At 43.0% G+C, this 22,081-nt stretch overlaps 1 protein-coding gene across 2 annotated transcripts in view; it reads left to right on the top strand.

The window, feature by feature from the left end:
* LOC141271325 (pituitary homeobox 3) overlaps window positions 1-22,081 on the top strand; it is a 192,952-nt gene that overhangs the window by 39,940 nt on the left and 130,931 nt on the right. The window contains exon 1 of one of the 2 annotated variants that reach the window (XM_073681437.1): window positions 4,217-4,328. The exons of the other annotated variant lie outside the window; for it this stretch is intronic. The gene's annotated coding sequence lies outside the window, so the exon portion shown is untranslated. Of the gene's footprint in view, window positions 1-4,216; window positions 4,329-22,081 lie in introns of those variants that run through there. 2 annotated transcript variants of the gene reach the window in all.

The raw sequence follows: 22,081 nt of genomic DNA, 5'->3' as shown, positions 1-22,081 counted from the left end.
CTCTCCTTCTTGGTCAAATAGCCCTTACACAGCCTGTAGGTGTGTTTGGGGTCATTGTCCTGTTGAAAAATAAATGATGGTCCAACTAAACGCAAACCGGATGGAATAGCATGCCGCTGCAAGATGCTGTGGTAGCCATGCTGGTTCAGTATGCCTTCAATTTTGAATAAATGCCCAACAGTGTCACCAGCAAAGCACCCCCACACCATCACACCTCCTCCTCCATGCTTCACGGTGGGAACCAGGCATGTAGAGTCCATCCGTTCACCTTTTCCGCGTCGCACAAAGACACGGTGGTTGTCCATTCCTTGTGTTCTTTAGCCCAAACAAGTCTCTTCCACTTGTTGCCTGTCCTTAGCAGTGGTTTCCTAGCAGCTATTTTACCATGAAGGCCTGCTGCACAAAGTCTCCTCTTAACAGTTGTTGAAGAGATGTGTCTGCTGCTAGAAGTCTGTGTGACATTGACCTGGTCTCTAATCTGAGCTGCTGTTAACCTGCGATTTCTGAGGCTGGTGACTCGGATAAACTTATCCTCAGAAGCAGAGGTGACTCTTGGTCTTCCTTTCCTGGGGCGGTCCTCATGTGAGCCAGTTTCTTTGTAGCGCTTGATGGTTTTTGCAACTGCACTTGGGGAAAGGTTTCAAAGTTTGCCCAATTTTTCGCACTGACTGACCTTCATTTCTTAAAGTAATGATGGTCACTCGTTTTTCTTTACTTAGCTGCTGTTTTCTTGCCATAATACAAATTCTAACAGTCTATTCAGTAGGACTATCAGCTGTGTATCCACCAGACTTCTGCACAACACAACTGATGGTCCCAACCCCCTTTATAAGGCAAGAAATCCCACTTATTAAACGTGACAGGGCACACCTGTGAAGTGAAAACCATTTCCGATGACTACCTCTTGAAGCTCATCAAGAGAATGCCAAGAGTGTGCACAGCAGTCATCAAAGCAAAAGGTGGCTACTTTGAAGAACCTAGAATATAAGACATATTTTCAGTTGTTTCACACTTTTTTGTTAACTATATAATTCCAGGTGTGTTAATTTACAGTTTTGATGCCTTCAGTGTGAATGTACAATTTTCATAGTTATGAAAATACAGAAAAATCTTTAAATGAGAAGGTGTGTCCAAACTTTTGGTCTGTACTGTATGTTACCCAAGACTGTATGGCAATACATGGTGTCCATGTGACTCTATACTACAGAGCATATAACTTTGATGTATTGCTATGCAGGCAGATCTTTGTGTGTATGGATGACCTTACAATAAATACTTTTTGTAAAGTGTATATTTTTTCATACCAAAGCGCGCAGCAACACATTGTGTGCGCTAAGATACGTACAAACATTGAACATACGAAACTTAAACTGCAATACTGCCATATGGAAAGAATATTATTATAAATTGAAGATACTTTGACCACAAATTGTGTAATTCATGTGTGCCCACCAGCCATGACAAGGCAATTTTATTTTTGGTGGGCCTTTTCTATGGGAAATGGCTTTCCTGGGCAAAAAACTTAAAATTTTAAAGGGTCATAGTTCCATCAAGTTTTATCAAGTTTGTTCAGAGTTTAATCCAAGCTTTATCAGCATTTCTCGTACATGAAAAAAAAGTCTCTATTCTTTTTCTAACAGTCTGTGAAAATCGGACTACACTCGGGTGTATTGCCGATTTTGATCTGACACTCGGATCAAAATCGGACTCCTAGGGTGTGTTAATAGTGCACACCTTAAAGGTAAAAGAATAAACATATTAATTTCTATGGGAAAACGACTGCTGTTCATATTATGCTATATGTTCAGGCTTTAGAGCTTCTTTTAAATGCTTTAGAGTTTCAAAAGACACCAAGCATTTAAAAGAAGTAACTTGTCCATTCTTCAAGCGTTTTCTACTAGGAAGATACTTCATATTTACAACACAAGTCTATTGGAAGAATAAAAATACTTTTTTTAATGTTCATGACAGAATAAATGTTGGAACAAAAAATGCTGAAAAAAAGTGCATAAAAATGCTGCTGCCAAAAAAGGCTACAAAAACATTCAGTAAACGATTAAAAGAAGCAAAAAAAAATAGTTTAGGTTTGTAAAACTACAGGGAAAATGCTAGATTCCTGAAGTGTATTCTGCTTGAAAAATCTCTGTTTTTAAATGGCGGAAAATTACACAGCGTTAGGCCAAGTTCACATGAGCACATAAAAATTCGTCCAAGATTTATTCAGGAAACTTAGTCAATTTTTTTTTTCATGTGTCATCTGTTTGCAATCCATATGCAATCTGTGTGCACTCTGCTTTTAGACAGCAGCTGTTATTAAAAGGTTACAGGACTAAATACAGTTTCCTACGTTAAAGAATTGCAATACATCCGTAATAATCAGATGCTATACGGTGGCTCTGTATGGAATAAGATTTTTTGCACATCCATACACTTGAATGGACGAGTCTCATCCAACACACAGAAGAAACTAGTGCATGCTCACATATTTTTCACTTGCAGATTAGGTCCGTGAAAAAAACCCCTCTCATCTGCACTACCCTGTTGAATAAAATTGGTCTGTGTGCTGTCCATTTTTCTTTGGACACTTGGACAAAAAATATGGCCGTGTGAACTGGCCTTACAAGGTGTTCATACTGAGTCTTTTTGCTAAGTTTATGGAGCAGAACTTAAAAGAAACTCCAAGTTTTTTAGGAACTTTGAGTATTTGTGAAGGATATTGAAGAGTTTCTACTTTTAGAGTGTGTTCACACTGAGTTTCTTTGAGTTTTTTCGGAGCAGAAACTCTCCAAAAAATACACTTTTTTATTGGAGAGTTGGAGAGTTTCTGCTCTCAAAACTAAGCAAAAAACTCAGTATAAATACACCCTAATAGTATATGCACATGAAGTTTTTTGCTAAGGTGTCCAAAAACGATGAGTTTCCTTCTTTGAAGAGTTTTCCCTTTTCTTTGTTTTGAAAATTGTTTAAAATGATTTGGAAGTTTTTTTATTGAGGTATTTTTTTGCCACTCTTGATTGGACAATACCTAGTTGGGAGCAGATTCCATCAGAAGATGCTTAAAAGAAATGTGTTCTTTTTTTCATGCATTTTTATCATGTTTTTTGACACAATGTTTTAAATTGAGCTACTTTGGCACTTGACTTTGACAAAAACATTATTGATATAGTCATGCGCCAAATACATGTGGTTTTAATGCTTTTCTGCAGCAGAAACGCACTAAAATGCATATGGGTTTTTGACATGCATATTTTCCACATCTAATGCAATTTCATGGGGAAAATTCACACGTAAAGCTCAGCATCCTCTCAATAAAATGACATGTTACAGATTGCAAACACGCACCGCAGGACAGTTTAAAAAATTTACAGTGGGCATGAGATTTTTATAAGTCCTATCCACTTTGCTGGAACTGTAAGATACTGTGTTGATATGACTGCATTAAATATAAACCAAAAAGTAATAAATATAACGAAGGTACTTAGCACACAAATTGTTCCATTTGGGTAACCCAACCAGCCATAACAAGCCGACCTTATTTTTGATGGGACCCTAATTTGTCCTATCAGACATGTCTCTTCTCTAGAAAAAGTATAAGAATTTATAGAGCATGTAAAATATGTCACTCGCAGTGCCATGCTGCAACTTTCAGACACAACAGCCCTGTACTGCTTTGGTTTTTACACTCTTTTTCAGCACAATCACTTGATCTTGCTGGCAAACAGTTGTTCCACTTGCAAGACCGCGCTGCCGATGATTGTAGTGGCTGTGCAGCTTTTCATGTGACAGCTGTTTCCCTGCAAGATTAAACCAGTCATGTTGTTCATACAGTCCGGTCTGTGCACAACACGGAATAGAGGAGAAGCTGATATATAGGTCTGTGGGAAAGAATCCAGTATATCTTGTATTTAATTTGTCAAAAATCCTGGTGTTTGTATGTATAGGAGTCCAGTTGGCGGTCCTAGTGCATTACTTTCATGAGGAGTACCAAAAATTGAGATAAAATCTTCATTTATTTTTTCTGTCACTGATAGACTTTATAAAAAAAATAGATTTATAAATTATGTGGCGGTAATTTTTTATTTCAAACATTTTTTTTAATCCCATATGAGACAGATGGACTTCTAAGTTTTATTCTAATGCTTTGGGACGCCATGTATGCTTTATAGAGTCTCCAAGAATTGTCTCATGTAATATTGCGCTTATTTGACTTCAACAGGACAAGCCCTATATCATCTGGTACTTATTAATAGGTGCAAATATGCCAGGAACATGAGTGCTCAGTGGATGTCAGTTCATACAACAATAAGAGAAGCAAATCATCAATGCAGGTAGGTCAAGCACTGGCTCAGTGGGTCACTGCGCTTATCTAGTGATCAGTCAGTGTTATCTCTTAACTGCAGTCTGTTCTTGGTTTTTGAAGACAGATAAAAAAAAATCACTGAGCTAATACAGAGTCATCCAGTAACCCCGGGTCAGCAGCGAGATAATCATCTAGACCTGGTGTTTCCAATCCAGTTTCATTTTTTTTTTTTACTAACTTTGGTGTAATGGAATGACTTGATGATTATCTCACACACTGTCATCTATACTAATATTTGCTGGATTATAGAGAGCTCTGTAATGGACATGCATGTAGCTCCAACCTCTCACCCCTGACGAGGCTGCCCAGTCTTCCTCCAGGAATAATGTAAGCACTAGATCCAAGGCGGTTGACTAGTTATATTCTTTCTAAGGCCACAGCCCCACTATCAGTATTCGGTCAGTATTTTGTCTCAGGAGTAAAGCCCCGTCTCACATAGCGAGATTGCTAGCGAGATCACTGCTGTGTCACGGTTTTGGTGATGCAACAGCGACCTCACCAGCGATGTCGCTATGTGTGACACTTTGCAGCGATCAGGCCCCTGCTGTGAGGTCGCTGATCGCTGCAAAATGTCCTGGACCATTTTTTGGTCTTTGCCCTCCCACTGGTCAGCACACATCGCTGTGTGTGACCAGCGGGACCAGCGATCAGGCTGGTAACCGTGATAAACAGCGGGTTACTAGGGGCACACGCTCACTTAGTAACCCGCTGTTTATCATGGTTACCACTCTGCTACGGTGAGCGGTAATTTCCCGCTCCCCGTAGCAGAGTGGTAACCATGATAAACAGCGGGTTACTAGGTGCGCGTGTGCCCCTAGTAACCCGCTGTTTATCATGGTTACCAGCCTGCTCCTGCTTCAGCAGACTGGTAACCAGGAGCAGGACATCATGGAAAGATTCTTTCCACGATGTCGCTGCTCCCCTGATCGTTGGTGAGCCTGCCTGTTTGACAGCTCACCAGCGATCACATAGCGACGCAGCAACGATCCCTGACAGGTCGTATCGTTGTCGGGATCGCTGAAGCGTCGCTATGTGTGAAGGGGCCTTAAGAGCCAAAACCAGGTGAGGAACAATCAGAGAAAAGGTATAAATTCTGCATTTATCACCCACTCCTGTTTTTTTAGCTCCCACTCCTGAGAAAAAATAATGAACGAATACTGACCAAATACTGATAGTGGGGACGTGGTCTAAAAAGAGCACTGGTCTTATGATGCACAAACAATACACATGTCTATGCTGCATGCATGGTTGGGCAGGGTTCCCTTTCCAATTTTGTGTTAACTGTCAAATTTTAGATTTACGTGATTCTTGTTATTACCAATTGTCACTCTACATAAATAATCATTATGAGGCTGGGATCACACGACCGTATTTTCTCTCCTCCGAGAAAATCAGTCCAATTATCAGACTGAGTTTGATCAGAGTGCGAACAGAGTGTGATCCAGTTTTCTTGGATGTGGAGAAGATGGAAAAAATTTCCCCATCTTCTCCATTCTGTTAGTCTATGAAAATCGGAAAGGACTTGGATGCCATCCGAGTGCAATCTGATTTTTTTTATGGACCCATTGATTTGCATGGCTGACTGTAATCCAATTTCCGGATGCAAATTGTGAATGCTGGGATTTTACCTTTGGACAAACTCAGTCCAAGGAAGAAATCAGACATGGGCACGGCCCCATAAAATAACATTGGTTTGAGTGCGATCCGAAAAATACGGTCGTCTGCACGAGCCCTTAGGGTGCATTCACATGTAACAAGTGCAGTGTGTCTATTGCCACAAGTCGTGGGAAAAACATTACGAATTTAACGCAATTGTGGAAAAAAAATAACGAACCAGTGACTTGTGAACATAGGCAAATTATAATGAAGGCAATCTGGGCTACAGCCCGGGGCCCGAGGCTCCGTGGGGGCCCATGACCAGATTGCCCTCATTACAATGTTTTATGCGCTGCTGCCATGCCGCTGATACAGCACACATACCCTGGCAACTTCATGCAGGGGCGCAGACTGGGCCGGGGAAGCCCTTGGTCGCTCCCCCAGCAGCTCCTTGGCCGCTCCCCCCAGCCCGGGGAGCTTTTGGCCGCTCCCCCAGCAGATAGCAGACACGGCCCTGTGCGCGGCCGTGTCTGCTGAAATGACGTCACGCAGTGTGCACCCGGCCTGCACTGTTGCGTGCTTACTACTGGAGAGGACCTGGACCGGAGACACGCCAGGGCATGGGGACCGGAGACAAGCCGGGGGATGGTGAGTGCCTGCTTCCCAATGTTGTCTGTGTGCATGTATGATTGTGTTTATCTATGTATGTGTGATATGGCTGTTTATATGTATTTTCTGCATGTCTTCAAATATGTTTAGGCCTTGTATGTGTCTTTGTATATATCTGTATATGTGTCTGTGTGTGTGTGTACATTTCTGCGACCCGTATATGTGCATGTCTGCTTGTATATACATGACTACGTGTTTGACTGCATGTGCATGATTTTGTGCGCGCGTGCCTGCTTGTGTCTGACTGCATGTGTGACTGCGTGTGTGTATTATACCTGGCAACTATGTGCTGGCCCATACTGTACCCCGGGAGCTATGTGCGGCCCCGCACTGTAGCCCCGTACTGTAACCCGGGAGCTCCGTGCGTACCCATACTGTAGCCGGCCCCGTACTGTAGCCTGCGAGCTCCGTGCCGCCCCATACTGTAGCCCGGGAGCTCCGTGGCGCCCTGTCTTGTAGCCCGGGAGCTCCGTGCCATCCTGTTCTGTAGCCCGGGAGCTCTGTGCCGCCCAGTACTGTAGCCCGGGATCTATGTGGGGCTTTGTACTGTAGCCCAGGAGCTATGTGGGGCTTTGTACTGTAGCCCAGGAGCTATGTAGGGCTTTGTACTGTATCTAGGAAGCCATGTGGGGCTTTGTACCGTACCTAGGGAGCCATGTGGGGCTTTGTACTGTATCTAGGGAGCCATCTGGGGCTTCGTACCGTATCTAGGGAGCCATGTGGGGCTTCGTACCGTATCTAGGGAGCCATGTGGGGCTTCGTACCATATCTAGGGAGCCATGTGGGGCTTCGTACCGTATCTAGGGAGCCATGTGGGGCTTCGTACCGTATCTAGGGAGCCATGTGGGGCTTCGTACCTTATCTAGGGAGCCATGTGGGGCTTCGTACCGTATCTAGGGAGCCATGTGGGGCTTCATACCGTATCTAGGGAGCTATGTGGGGCTTCGTACCGTATCTAGGGAGCTATGTGGGGCTTCGTACCGTATCTAGGGAACTATGTGGAGCTTCGTACCGTATCTAGGGAGCTATGTGATGACTCGTACTGTATCTAGGGAGCTATATGGGGACTTGTACTGTATCTAGGGAGCTATGTGGGGTTTATACTGTTTATAGGGGGATTATGTGGGGGCTCATATTGTACCTAGGGGGCTCATACTGTATATAGTGGGATGCCAGCATACTTTATTGTGGTCAATATTAAGGCATACAATTAATTTATAATTTATATGTTAATATTAATATTGTGCAGAATTAATTTCAGCCTATTAGTGCGGCTTCCACAGCAGTCATGGTCTCTCATGTGGCCCCTTAGAGGAAAATTGATCTCCCACTCCTGCTCTATTTTGTTTAGTGCTATGTTATGCACACAAGGGAAAAATTTGCGTGGAACGCATAGCTCGCCGTTTCTATCTTTTTCCGTCTACAGATATGCACCTGTAACATACCTGGCGGCGTCCTTGCATGGTGGTCCATCTCCCACTGTGCAAGAGGGCGCACTTGATCTCCTGTCCAGAATGTCTCTCTGGCTTCCCTCCATGCTGTCTGTTTGTGTCTGTTTCTGCTGCTTAAGGGCGGCGCCCGATCACTTCCTGCCTTTTGTACCTGCTGTGGGTCACACCCCTTGTGCGTCCTCAGCCTATTGCTGTCTGTCACTTGGCATATAGCTCAGCAGCTCCCTTCTATCCCCGCCTGAGCATAGTGTTTCCTTCAGTGTGTGCTTGCACTCTGAAGGTGCCAGGTCCCGTCTCTTGTCTCCTGCTTTTTGTATCAGTTCCCGTGTCTGAACTGAGTCCTGTATGTCTCCTGCTTTGCGGTGTCAGCTCCCGTGTCTGAACTGAGTCCTTTCTGTGTTCTCTTGTCTGTCCTGTCTGAACACGCTCCTAGCCTGTTCCTCCTGCCTTCTAGGGGCCGATTACCTAGACCCGTTCCTGTATCTTGTCTGACCTGTCTGTACTCGCTCCTAGCCTGTTCCTCTCGCCTTCTAGTGGCCGATTTCCTAGACCCGCTCCTGTGTCTGGTCTGTCCTGTCTGAACACGCTCCTTGCCTGTTCGTTCCGCCTTCTAGTGGCCGATTTCCTAGACCCGCTCCTGTGTCTGGTCTGTCCTGTCTGAACACGCTCCTTGCCTGTTCGTTCCGCCTCTCTGGGGGCCGTATTCCCAGACCCGCTCCTGTATCCCTCTGCAGTGTCGGTCTCCTCCGTACACTCAGTTCCAGTCTGAACTCTCTCCTGTCCTTTACCTGTTTTGCCTCTATGTCCGTTCCCTTCCTTTTTCTGCAGAGTCTGAACTCGTACCTAACTCCTGCTTGTTGTCTCTGCAAGTACTGTGTGAGTATCTGGCTCTGTCTTTCCCTTCCTGTCTGTTCCGTGTGAACAGAGCCCTGTCCTCCCTGCTCAGCCTTGTCTGCACTCTAGCTGTGCTTGCCTGTAACCCTCTGCCTGTATTGTTCCTGAGTCCCGGTGTGTACTGGGTCCTATCCCGCCTGTGTTCCTACCTGCTAGTGCCTCCCTGTCTGCACTCTAGCTGTGCTTGTCTTTACCCCCCTGCCTGCATACCCGCCTGCCTGCATACCAGTCGTGCCTGCCTATACCCACCAGTCTGTGTGCCAGCCTACCAGCCTGTTCCTGTATTCCCCTGTGTGGGTCAACAGCCGTGTCCGGGGTCTGTCCTGGAGTAGCACCTGGTCCCTCTGCTCGGTTCCTCCTTGGTGCACTGGCGTCGTATGCCGTCGTGCGACCCTGGTCGGATCGGGTGAATACTTAGTCACGCCCCTCCAGGCATTCACTCTCCGGCACGGTCCAGTGGAATCACTACCAATCACACGCACACGCCGCTTAGCCCGGGCGTGTGCATAACAGCATGCTCAGGCCATGGTTCCCGTTGAGCCCCACGGCCTTCGCTCTTTGAGAAGTTTTTCCAGCGAATACATGCATTAAAATAAAATAAATAAATTTTTTTTCCCCCTTTAGCTGAGTTCCAGGCGAGTTACGCACCCGTCCAGATGGATCTATCAGCCCTCGTTCCTGCGGATCCGCCACGTTACTATGGGGATCCAAGACAGTGTCGTGCATTTGTGGAGCAATGCATGCTACACTTTAAGGCCTACCCTCTCTATTTTCCTTCCGATTGGGCTAAAGTGGCCTTTATGATTGACTACCTAGCGGGTGATGCCTTGAAATGGGTCACCCCCCTATGGGAAGCATGGGATCCTGTCATCCTTGACCTGCAGGCCTTCCTGGTGGCCTTTCGTATGGTCTTCGAGGACCCTAACTCTGAAGCCCCTGCTGAAGCTTCACTTCCCAATATCCCGGAGCAGCCCCGACGGGTAATGTGTGTGGGTAGCGCAATAGTCCTCCAGCCCAATGAGACTACTGCCCACCCAGAATCCTCACAGGGTGACTACGCTTTCCGGAATACTTCTCTCAACCTCAAGAGGCAGTCCAGACGTGCTAGACTTAGAGGCAAGCCGTCACGCCAGGGTCTGTCCTCCCTGAGACCTCCTGACCCCAACCTTGAAGTCCCTACTGAAGCTTCATCTCCCTGTATCCCGGAGAAACCCCAATGGGTAATGTGCGTGGGTAGTGCACCAGTTCTCCTGGCCGAAGAGACTTCTGCCCATCCAGACTCCACACAGGAGAACTTCCTGCACCCGGCATCAGATGCTTCTTTCTCTTTAACCGGTGTGCATGTCCAAGGATGCTCCAAAGCTGTGGTTACCTCAGAGTCTGTGCACCTCTACTACCTGGCGGAGGATCCCCTGTTGCCTCCTGAACCCTCCGGGATACCACTCGATGACAAATGGAGAGAGACTTCTCTACACCCGGTACTCAATACTTTGTCCGCTTCGTCCTGTGAGCCTGACAATGGGTACCCCAAAGTGGTAGTTACCTCCGAGTCTCTACACCCCTCCGACCAGGCGGAGGATCTCCAGTTGTCTCCTGAACCCTTCGGGGTGCTACCTGGTAGCGAAAGGACAGAGACTCTCCTATACTCTGTACCTGATACCTCGCTCGCTTCGTCCAGGGAGTCCAACCTAGTGTACTCCGAAGCAGAGGTTACTCCTGAGTCTCTACACCCCTCCGACCAGGCGGAGGACCTCCAGTTGTGTTCAGAATCCTTCGGGGTGCCACCTGGTGGTGAATGGACAGAGACTTTCCTATATCCTGGATCTGATACCTCGCTTGCTTCGTCCAGTGAGTCCGACCTAGTGTACTCTGAAGCAGAGGTTACCCGTGAGTCTATACACCCCTCTGACCAGGCGGAGGACCGCCAGCTGTCTCCAGAACCCTTCGGGGTGCCACCTGGTGGTGAATGGACAGAGACTTTCCTATACTCGGTACCCGATACCTCGCCTGCTTCCTCCAGTGAGTCCGACCTAGTGTACTCTGAAGCAGTTGTTTTCTCTGAGCCTCTGCACTCTTCTGACCCGGCGGAGGACCTCCAGTTGTTTCCTGAATCCTCCGGGATACCACTAGATAACAAAGAGACAGTGACTTTTCCTCATTATGTACCTGATAACCCGTCTATTTCTTCCTGTGAGCTTGACAAGATGTACCTCGAAGCAGAGATTACCCTTAAGTCTCTGTCCCCCTCCAACCCAGTGAACGACTGGTCCTCGAATTCCCTGCGGAAGATTCTGGCAGGCCTGAAGAAGAGGGGGCGTAAGGGGGGAGGTACTGTAACATACCTGGCGGCGTCCTTGCATGGTGGTCCATCTCCCACTGTGCAAGAGGGCGCACTTGATCTCCTGTCCAGAATGTCTCTCTGGCTTCCCTCCATGCTGTCTGTTTGTGTCTGTTTCTGCTGCTTAAGGGCGGCGCCCGATCACTTCCTGCCTTTTGTACCTGCTGTGGGTCACACCCCTTGTGCGTCCTCAGCCTATTGCTGTCTGTCACTTGGTATATAGCTCAGCAGCTCCCTTCTATCCCCGCCTGAGCATAGTGTTTCCTTCAGTGTGTGCTTGCACTCTGAAGGTGCCAGGTCCCGTCTCTTGTCTCCTGCTTTTTGTATCAGTTCCCGTGTCTGAACTGAGTCCTGTATGTCTCCTGCTTTGCGGTGTCAGCTCCCGTGTCTGAACTGAGTCCTTTCTGTGTTCTCTTGTCTGTCCTGTCTGAACACGCTCCTAGCCTGTTCCTCCTGCCTTCTAGGGGCCGATTACCTAGACCCGTTCCTGTATCTTGTCTGACCTGTCTGTACTCGCTCCTAGCCTGTTCCTCTCGCCTTCTAGTGGCCGATTTCCTAGACCCGCTCCTGTGTCTGGTCTGTCCTGTCTGAACACGCTCCTTGCCTGTTCGTTCCGCCTTCTAGTGGCCGATTTCCTAGACCCGCTCCTGTGTCTGGTCTGTCCTGTCTGAACACGCTCCTTGCCTGTTCGTTCCGCCTCTCTGGGGGCCGTATTCCCAGACCCGCTCCTGTATCCCTCTGCAGTGTCGGTCTCCTCCGTACACTCAGTTCCAGTCTGAACTCTCTCCTGTCCTTTACCTGTTTTGCCTCTATGTCCGTTCCCTTCCTTTTTCTGCAGAGTCTGAACTCGTACCTAACTCCTGCTTGTTGTCTCTGCAAGTACTGTGTGAGTATCTGGCTCTGTCTTTCCCTTCCTGTCTGTTCCGTGTGAACAGAGCCCTGTCCTCCCTGCTCAGCCTTGTCTGCACTCTAGCTGTGCTTGCCTGTAACCCTCTGCCTGTATTGTTCCTGAGTCCCGGTGTGTACTGGGTCCTATCCCGCCTGTGTTCCTACCTGCTAGTGCCTCCCTGTCTGCACTCTAGCTGTGCTTGTCTTTACCCCCCTGCCTGCATACCCGCCTGCCTGCATACCAGTCGTGCCTGCCTATACCCACCAGTCTGTGTGCCAGCCTACCAGCCTGTTCCTGTATTCCCCTGTGTGGGTCAACAGCCGTGTCCGGGGTCTGTCCTGGAGTAGCACCTGGTCCCTCTGCTCGGTTCCTCCTTGGTGCACTGGCGTCGTATGCCGTCGTGCGACCCTGGTCGGATCGGGTGAATACTTAGTCACGCCCCTCCAGGCATTCACTCTCCGGCACGGTCCAGTGGAATCACTACCAATCACACGCACACGCCGCTTAGCCCGGGCGTGTGCATAACAGCACCAAAGCACCTGTGTGTTGCTCACATGACCTATCACATGATTTATCAAAGGGGATCATGTGACATGTCACGTGATACATCAGGTACCAGGGGGTGGCCCCACCTTCTAAACTTCCTGGGGCCCTGGCTACTCTTAATCCACCCCTGCTTGTGAACATAGCCTTAATATCGCTAATACTGGTGATCATATAATTGTAATATTTCAGGATGCACGTCATGACTGCGAAATATGGACAAAGGGCTGTAGGGATGATGTTACTGGAGTATATCTCTGTAGAAAATGCCCATGAACAATATGAGGCAGATTTACTAAAACCATTTAATTTTACACACAGTGTAAACTAAAGGTGCATTTACACCCTACATTGTGCAGAGATAAAGGGCCGCCAAGCGGCAACATGTTTGTTAGCCTATTTAGACCTGTGGACTACGCTTCAGATGTAACCTGACCAATCTGTAATAAATCTTTCAGTACTCATAGGCTGCCATTGTTCTCAGCAGTGCTGGTCTTGTTTATGATGTGCTGCCGAGAACGATGATTTTTTGGGCAAACTAAAAGATTATTTCATCAGACATATGAGCATTTTGCTCATTCGTTGCGTGATTGGCATACTGGTTTCACTGCTTGATTATTATCTGAGGAATGCTTGGCCACAATAATCATGCAGAGTGAATGCTCCTTTTGATTAACCAAACTTATTATCACAGTGGCTCATGCCGTTTGATAAAATTGGTGTATTTTTAGACTGTGTAGAGTGTCGGACTGGGGTGGCGAGGGCAAACTAGAAACATTGACTCTGAGAGTCCATTGTTCATCCTCATGCAAGTATTACATTACCCTTATTCACAAATTTACAAACGCTGCTGTATAATAATAAGTTAGGTAGTTTGTTGAATGAACGATGACATGCTGGTTCTGTCTGTACATAGTGAATCAAATGTATTGGACCCACTACTGCTCATGCTGAGAGGTTAGTGGCTTACTCCTACACAGGGGCCCACCAGGGGATTAGCCTGTACCCCTGTGGGCGAGTCCGAGCCTGACTGTGTAGTCCAAATTTATACTGACTATCAGTTTCTTACTGGATTAGAAACTTTGCTCCAGAAATTTGAGCCAAAACAGGTCATGCACGTTTCTCATGAAGCCTCACCCATTTCTATCAAAGGTGTTTCCCTTTGTTGGTCAAACCACAAAAAGTGTCTAAAACATATAGTAAATATGGTGCAAGACATGTCAAGCAGTTTTTTTCTCAAATTGCCCCAGAATTCTGTCTCATATAGGATCGTAAATCTCCCCAATGTTTCTATGACTGCAGGACAGCATAGACAGTTTCTGTAGTCCACTGATGGCTGTTTCTGGATAGCAGGAAGAAATCTGATTTCCCTGCAAACTTGCATGATTAAGGCTAATGGTCGCGGCTGTATTACTGCTCTGTTTAGTAGGGAGCTGTATTGGGGCACCCACAGATTTCATGAGCCTTCTAATATACATTAATATGCCATTGATTTCATATGGTACCGTACAGAGGGTTTTTCCTGTTAGATTTCATAGGTATCCGCTAACAATAACATATTAAATTTTCAAAATCTCTGTTTACGTCTGTTCAGACATGTGAACAAAGCCTAAGCACACAGATATTCTCCCTTAGAAGCATTATCTCCTCATTGTACAGTCTTTTTGATGTATGCTTTTCCTTTAGCTTTCATGGCTCCTGGGTCCTCATAAGGTGACTGTTGCTACTGTAGAATTGGGCTTCATGCAAATATTCCTGCCACTTAGCTGATTCTTTTGAGCTTTTCTTTTTCTTTGATTACTGATGGCTAAACACCAGGTGCATACATATGGAAGAAAGAGCTAGATTTAAAAATTTACAATGGGGATCCTTCTACATTCCCAAAGCTTCATAGGTTGAAGACTTTACTAGTCTTTCACCTTATTTGCTGATGATGCAGAATTTTTCAGGTTTAGTGCTAGCCACTCCATTATGGTGGTCCAGACATTATGCTAGGCATTAATTATAGTGGTTTGGAGACTCCTAGGTTTTCACCTTTTAATTCCTTCACAAAGATCTATTCTTTGCTGCAGGGGACCCTAGGTTGAGTCTGCAGAGTAACTACTGAAGAGAAAAATTAAATTATAACCAAAGGATCATAATGAAGGACAAAACTGAGTCAGGGATAGTTGGGTTGGGTCAGAGTCGAGGAGGTGAGGCAGATTGAACATACAGAAAGTGGTCAATCAGTCCAAGGTCAAATCAGAATGGACATCCAAGCGTAATCCAGATGAATGGTTAAGGGAAAAGCTGGGTCTGAAGTCTGAACTCAAATATAATGCAATAAGAAAATCAGGCTTGTATAGGAAAACAATAAGTGTCACAGTGTGACAAACATAGGAAAGTTACATAGAGTGTTAGAAGCCCTTATTGGCCTCTGAACCCACTCTACTGGCGGTCTATTGACTGTCCACCCTGATTAGCTTTTCAGATGGACACTGTTGTGATTGGCCAGCAGCACCACCAGTGACCGTAGCTGGCACATTGTGGCTGTGCACACATAGTGCAATAGAGACGGAATCTGGCAAAGAGAATCGCGTAAGTATATGGCATACATAGCTCAATAACTGCAATATTACATTACCTGATTGTCAGAACTTTGTACACCAACTTTCGAACACAATTTTGCTTTTACTAATTTTCTGCATCATTATAATATTAATTTTAAAAATATAATTCTCTTTTTTTTCCCCAAATATGTCACTTGTTATCACTTACAGTTTAGCTTAATAAGTGACCAGTGAAGTTTCTAGTGATAAGCGTTTTTCTACGGCTCTGTAATAAATGATCTCGTATATTGTTTTCTTTGCACAATATATAACCTTCTGTTCTTTTTGTGGTTCCTACTCTCAGCCTGCATTGGAAATACACTGCTTTGTCTTACACGATGCCAGGTTACTGAGAAGATTTGCTGTGACACGAGACTAGATGGAAGACGCCACTAAGAGAGAATGCTGCTTCATCTCCCTCCCCTCCTCTTTCTGAATATTAATGTCACTTGGCAGATTGGATAATTATGTGACTGGGAATTGAATGAAGCTGGTTATTAGATGCCGCATATCTAGTCTGTCTAAGATCTTAAAGTAGGAGAGGTTCAGGACCTGTCATTTGGCTGAGTTTCTGTAATGGAATGGTTTCATCTGTGAATGTAAGAAAAAGTAGAAAAGAAATGTTTGATGAACGAAGGTTGAAGAAACGCTAGAATTAAATATTGTTTTGTAATATTATCAGCATTATAAATTATATTGAAAATGGATATTTCATGTGATTTACTCACTTTTGTCATGACTGGTAATTATTGGTCACACTGTTAAGATATGTGTATATACATATACAGTATATATATATAAATCCTATAAACGTTTTTTTCATATCATCAGCATAATATATTATGATAAATAACAAGCATATTATTTATAGAGGTAAAATTGGCAACTATATAGAAATATAGAAACTAAACAATTTATATTCAAATATTTTTTTTTTTATTACATTTTCAAGTAGAATGAAAAAAAAAATACATTTCATACAAACAGTACATATATAGTGAAATAGAGGTACACAAGTAAACAAGGTGAATACCGTCGTAAACCTGAAATTATTCGGTTGGTGATATGATTCATAGCTTTAGATACGTAAGCTATATCTTATAGGTGCATTTTATAGACGGGTAACTTGGTTGATTCATTCATAACATAAGTTGCCAAGGTATACAAAGATAACTATTTATATATTTGGAAGTACACAGAAATGTTTCAGGAGAACAAGGGGAAAGGGAAAATCGGATGGTGATATTAAGACACGATATGCCCGCTATGACTATCCTGTAAGTTAGATACAATTAGATAAATGAGGATGATGAGTCGAGTTAGATTGAGAAGACTAACATAGTCTTAAACAACGCTAAGGTCTCTACGGTGAATGTTTTGGAATCATAATAGAGTTCCAATCCTCCCATTTTCTGAAGTATTTTTTTTAAAAGATTGTTTCTAAGGGTGTATGTATATTCATACGTGTTGTGGCATGCTAATTTTTCTATAGTTTTTTGCACAGTTGGGGGAAGAGGGTCTTTCCAAAGGGCGGCAATATTGCTTTTTGCTGTAAGGAGTATATGAGTGATGATAGGTCTGTATCTGCATGGGAGGGTTTCTAGGCCCAAAAGGAGGAGCACCAGTTCTGGTGAAAGATGTATGTTTAAACCTGTGATGTTGTTAATTAAGGATTCAATTCCAGACCAGTATGATTTGAGAGCTTTACAGCTCTAAAATATGTGAGTCAGACTGCCAGTAGCATTACAATTCCTCCAGCAAAGGGGGGAGTTAGTGTTCTGAATTTTATGAAGTTTAAGCGGAGTAAAATACCAGAATGTGTAGATCTTGTAGTGGGTTTCTACAAGGGATGAGCAGGGAATGTCAGTGTAGATAGATTCGAAGACTTTGTGCAGAAGATCGGTCGTTATTTCTATACTTAATTCTTTTTTCCATGCTTCTATATTTGTTGTATATGGAAAGTGAGTGTCTTGGTTGAAGTTCTGATATATGTGACCAGTTTTCCAGAAAAGGGGAGTTTGTGGGTATTTGAACATCTGAGCTAGATTTTGAGGGAGAAAAAAGTTTAGGTTGTGAGAGTTCAGGATGTTTTGAATCTTCTTCCATGTCTTTTCTTCTTGAATGTTGAGTTTGAATTTATCTCTAAGAGATTGAAAAGGTATGAGTTGTTTCTTGTCATCCATTATATCTGAGATAAATTTTACGCCTAACTTCTTCCATGAACTTAGTTTGATTCTTGAGGATAACAGTTCAAGAATATCTATAACTATCCAGGTTGGAGAAACCGTGGGGTAGCTTTTGTGAGATAGTTTTAGTAGTAATCTCCAAGAGAGAATTGCAGATTTAACTGTGATTTCTTCTGGAAGTCTCTTAGTTTCGTCGCATAAGTAGGAGAGGGTGATTAGGCTAAGTCTGCCACTGGGTTTCAAAGGTTCTTCTAGGGCTATCCAGGTCGGCTTTTCTTTTTTTGCCCACCAATTCTGGCTAAGTTTGACTAAGGTGGCGTGGTAGTAGGCAGTTAAGTTGGGCAAGGCGAGTCCACCTAGTTTTTTGTTCTTTTCTAGGACAGACCTAGCTACCCTAGGTTTCTTTTTAGCCCAGGTAAAGGTGACCAGCTGTGTATGAAATTTTTGTAGCCACTTCTTCGGGATTAATAAAGGGATAGATCTAAAGATGTATGGGAGTTTTGGTAAAAGGCTCATTTTGTAGGCATTAATTTTGCCAAGCCAGGAGACTTCTAGTTTAGCTATATGCATAATGTCGATCTGTATGGTTTTGTAAATATCATTTAAATTTGTGTCTATGATTGATGTTAATGGTTTGGTGAGTTTTATTCCAAGATAGCTGATGCTATTATTTTCCCAGGACAGTTCAAACTCCATTTTAAGAGTTTCCAAGATTTGTGGATCAAGGTTTAGGTGGAGGACTTGGGTTTTAGTCAAATTTATTTTGTAATATGAAATTTTGGAGAAGTGTTTAATTGTGCCCAGTAGATTTCTAATTGAGTTAAGTGGGTTTGAAATAGTTATAAGAATATCATCTGCGAACAATGAAATTTTGTATTGTCTCTGATGTATGAAACTAAACAATTTAGAAACTAAATATTTTACAATTTAATTTGCACAATTTACCAAGGGTGCAGTGTGTCAGCTCACGTATGCAAAAACAATGGTAGAACATGCGGATATATTAAATCAATTCTTCGATAGTTATACATTATTATTAAAGCTACCGACTTAATAGAAGTTAAACAGGTGTGAGGTCTGTGCCTTAAAGAGCTTAGCATATAAACTGATAGTTGTGAACTTACAGAGAAATCCGGGAATAAGCAAATTGTGTTGTCATCACTGTTGACAGGGAAATGACATAGATCTAGTGGAATGGGGCATAATCCGTACAGCAAACAGGGAATTTAAGTATGATTTGTGCAGTATGATTGATACATAGGAGGCCGAGAGAATTCCTTAGGTAGTTTGTAGTAGAGGAGAAAGGATTAGGGATGTCAACATGCAAAGAAGGAGTTATACTGTAGAGATAGGGATGGTATTTAATAAGCAGTTTAGGAGATGCCAGCTTCTGGACGCATCTACCCTGCCATTTGTCTTTATCATTTTTTGCCCCGTTAGATGAATACAGAATACATACTTTTCACAATTTTCATTTATCTCTATGGGACGCAACATGATGATTAAATTCTTTCATTTTTAGATTTTATGTCAGTTCAGTGATGATGGTTGGGTCCTGGAAACAGAAACAGATTTGATATCATATTATACATCTATTGCTCAGTCAATTTAGATGAATTGCATACATAATACAATAAAAAGCACAGATACCGGTGTGAATGTGGTTTTAACATAATAGCAGCTTCTATTCCTCTTACTGTGACATATAAAAGGCTGGGGGATAAGAATGTAAATCAAACAGAGAAATAACAAATGGACATAAGGCATATTGGATAATTTTCTGAACATTCTGTTTGCGCTAGCAATAATTTTATTATTATTATTTTACATTATAGGGTTGTCAATAGGAATGATGTGATATCCCTAGAGTATGCTGTGATTTAAAGGAATTAATCCTAAAATCCTCCACTAATGTACAATCTGAGAATTTTCTTAATGCAGAGGACAAAATGCCTAAAATCTATCTTGGAGTTTTATGTGGCATATACCTGTAATACAATATACCTCATGTGCGTCTAATTTTATACAGAGCCACGTGGAGGATTATTCTCATAGATTGTGAATGAATCCCCCCCCCCAAAAAAAAATGTCTAGCCGTATATGGAGAAATTATTTAGGAATATCACTTCAGTTTTTATATGGGCGATACATTTTTTTTACAAATACTGCATGTACCATTTTAGCATATAAAATCCAACTTTTGTTTGTGGACTGGGAACCAATTTTCTATTCATAAAATGTCCCTGTCTGTGCACACAATATCGTGAGAGCGTGCCAGACACTGAAAATGGGAGTCATGTCGTTTTATAAAACTTTGTTGTATCACACAAAGATCTTTAGGATAAAAAAAATTCTTAGAAGAAAAATAATTTGATGTCACTGATTATGTATTTGTAACAAATTTTATAGATCTGAGTTTCTCCTTTGCAGAAACTTTCCCCAGCCAGGCTAGGTTTACACTGACGTTTGGGTTACATATTTATGTTCCGTTATAGGATCTGAAAAACGGAATCATGCAAGAAATGACTTCATCCTACCATGAACACAAACAGCACCAGACGGACTTCAATAAAAGCGTTTGTCCAGTTTCAGAAAACCCCTTCCGGACGCAGTTTATTTTAGAAAAAACAAACTGTGCCTTATTCACCCTCCCCAGGTCTCCACTTCAGCTTCTAGTGCTGATTTATTGGCTGCAGCTGGAATGACGTGACGTTCGCACTGCAGACAATTAGAATTGCTGGGAGCAGTGGCGGAGAATCAGACTGGACCCAGGGAGAGTGAGTAAAGCACAGTTTTCTTTTTTTTTTAAAACAAACTGCAGCAGAAGGAGAGGGGCTTTCCAAAACCAGAAAATGCTTTTAAATATTTTGTGGTCTGTTCTGTTTTTAAAGGAAAAATCATGCAGCCTGCTGTGCTTTTTTTCAATAAACATGTCAGAACTTGGGACGCAGGCGCCGATGCAAGCGAACCTCGCCTTCCTTTTTGTCATTTAATTTTTTAGAAGTACACTGTATACCTGCCCATAATGTTCTAGATTCATAGCAGTCACATGCATATTTATATAGATAAATAAATGTTTAGATATTTTGTACAATATGCATATTTTATAAGCAAAATATTTTGTAATACAAAAAGAAAAAAAAAAAACATCCTGACTTCTGCTGAAAATCTGCTGCTTATTGTAACATCCACAAATGATTTTGCTTGGTCATACAATTAATGTGTCTAGTATCGTCAGATATGAGCGTTATTGAATAAATCCATTTTAACTCCAATCCAGTTGCATTACTAGGTGTGATTGATGAGAATATTGTATGTATTTCTCTTGCTTGCTGGTGAAATAGGGGTTGAGTGAGTTTCTTTTAATTAATATATTTTTCTGACATTAAATTGTCTCCAAAATTTACTCATTTTAGCCTTGAACTTGGAATAAAACACATTTGATAATCCAGAAATTCTGCTTCAAACACAGAACTGTTGTTTTGATTATCTTATATTTCACAGGACCCAGAGAATCAAAAGAATATTTATTAATAAATAATTTTTAGTCTTACAACTACTTTAATATACTATTTTGTGAACATTGAATAATCCAGAACTCCTAGTCACATTGCATTAAACGTAATAGCTTTTTTATATCTTTATTGGCATTGTTGTGTCAATTTTGTCTTTTTGCACTTTAGAGTAATTGTAACTTAGTATTTAGCTTCCATGAATGTTTTTCTGATTCACACTTAAGTCAGACCCTGGGTTCTATATAAATCTAAGGAAAAAAGGGAAATAATTGTACAAAGGATTGATCATGTCATATTAGGCGTTAAGCGGATGGAATCAGACATTTCTCTGATCTAGATCGCTACAATGACAGCCTGACTGTCAATCAACTGCTATGCTCCCAAGGTCTGCTGTAAGGCATGGTGCATTACAGGGGTTTTCAAGCTAAGACAACCCCTGGTCATGAAACTCACTCATACACGTAGCAGAACACCTCATTCTATGAGTCAATGTGCCCGAATAAGGCACATAAACTGAGGTCATCCAAATGAGACACCTCCCAACTGTAAAACATGGCATATACTTACACCATTGTGCATTTAAAGGGCCCAATACACCTTAGATAACTGTTCAGCCGACAGCATCCTTTCTGGTTACTAAATTGTCCATGAATGGACTGCTGGAGAAAGACCAGTAGAGTGGTCGGCTATTTCCGGCAGCTCCCCTACACAATGAATGGAGCTGAGGTTGAGAATGTACACCTCTGCTCCATTAAAGGTGGGGCTTTGCAGAGCCTGGTTTCCAGACTCTAAAGCCCCATTCTTTGGACCGTGTGAAACCGACCTTGCTTGCCTTTTAGTTGTGTTTGTGTCTTTTTCCCTCCTAAATTGCAGCAAGGTGTAGGTATGATATTTTCTTAGGTAATTCATGATGGTTTATGCCCTTAGACTTCCATTGTTTTTTCCTCTGATGACTGCTATGTATTATATTCTAGGAAAAATATATATCTTTGTAACGTGTTAGCCAGTACATAGAAAAATACTAAGATTTGAGAGTCCTCAGTGGTTGTTGA

The sequence above is a fragment of the Phyllobates terribilis genome, unplaced genomic scaffold (genome assembly GCF_046119375.1).
Source record: "Phyllobates terribilis strain yellow unplaced genomic scaffold, ASM4611937v1 Scaffold_5__5_contigs__length_657084704, whole genome shotgun sequence".
In the NCBI taxonomy this organism is placed as follows: Eukaryota; Metazoa; Chordata; class Amphibia; order Anura; family Dendrobatidae; genus Phyllobates; species Phyllobates terribilis.
The sequence above is the reverse complement of the archived record's forward strand: the minus strand, read 5'-3'. Positions and strand labels throughout refer to the sequence as shown.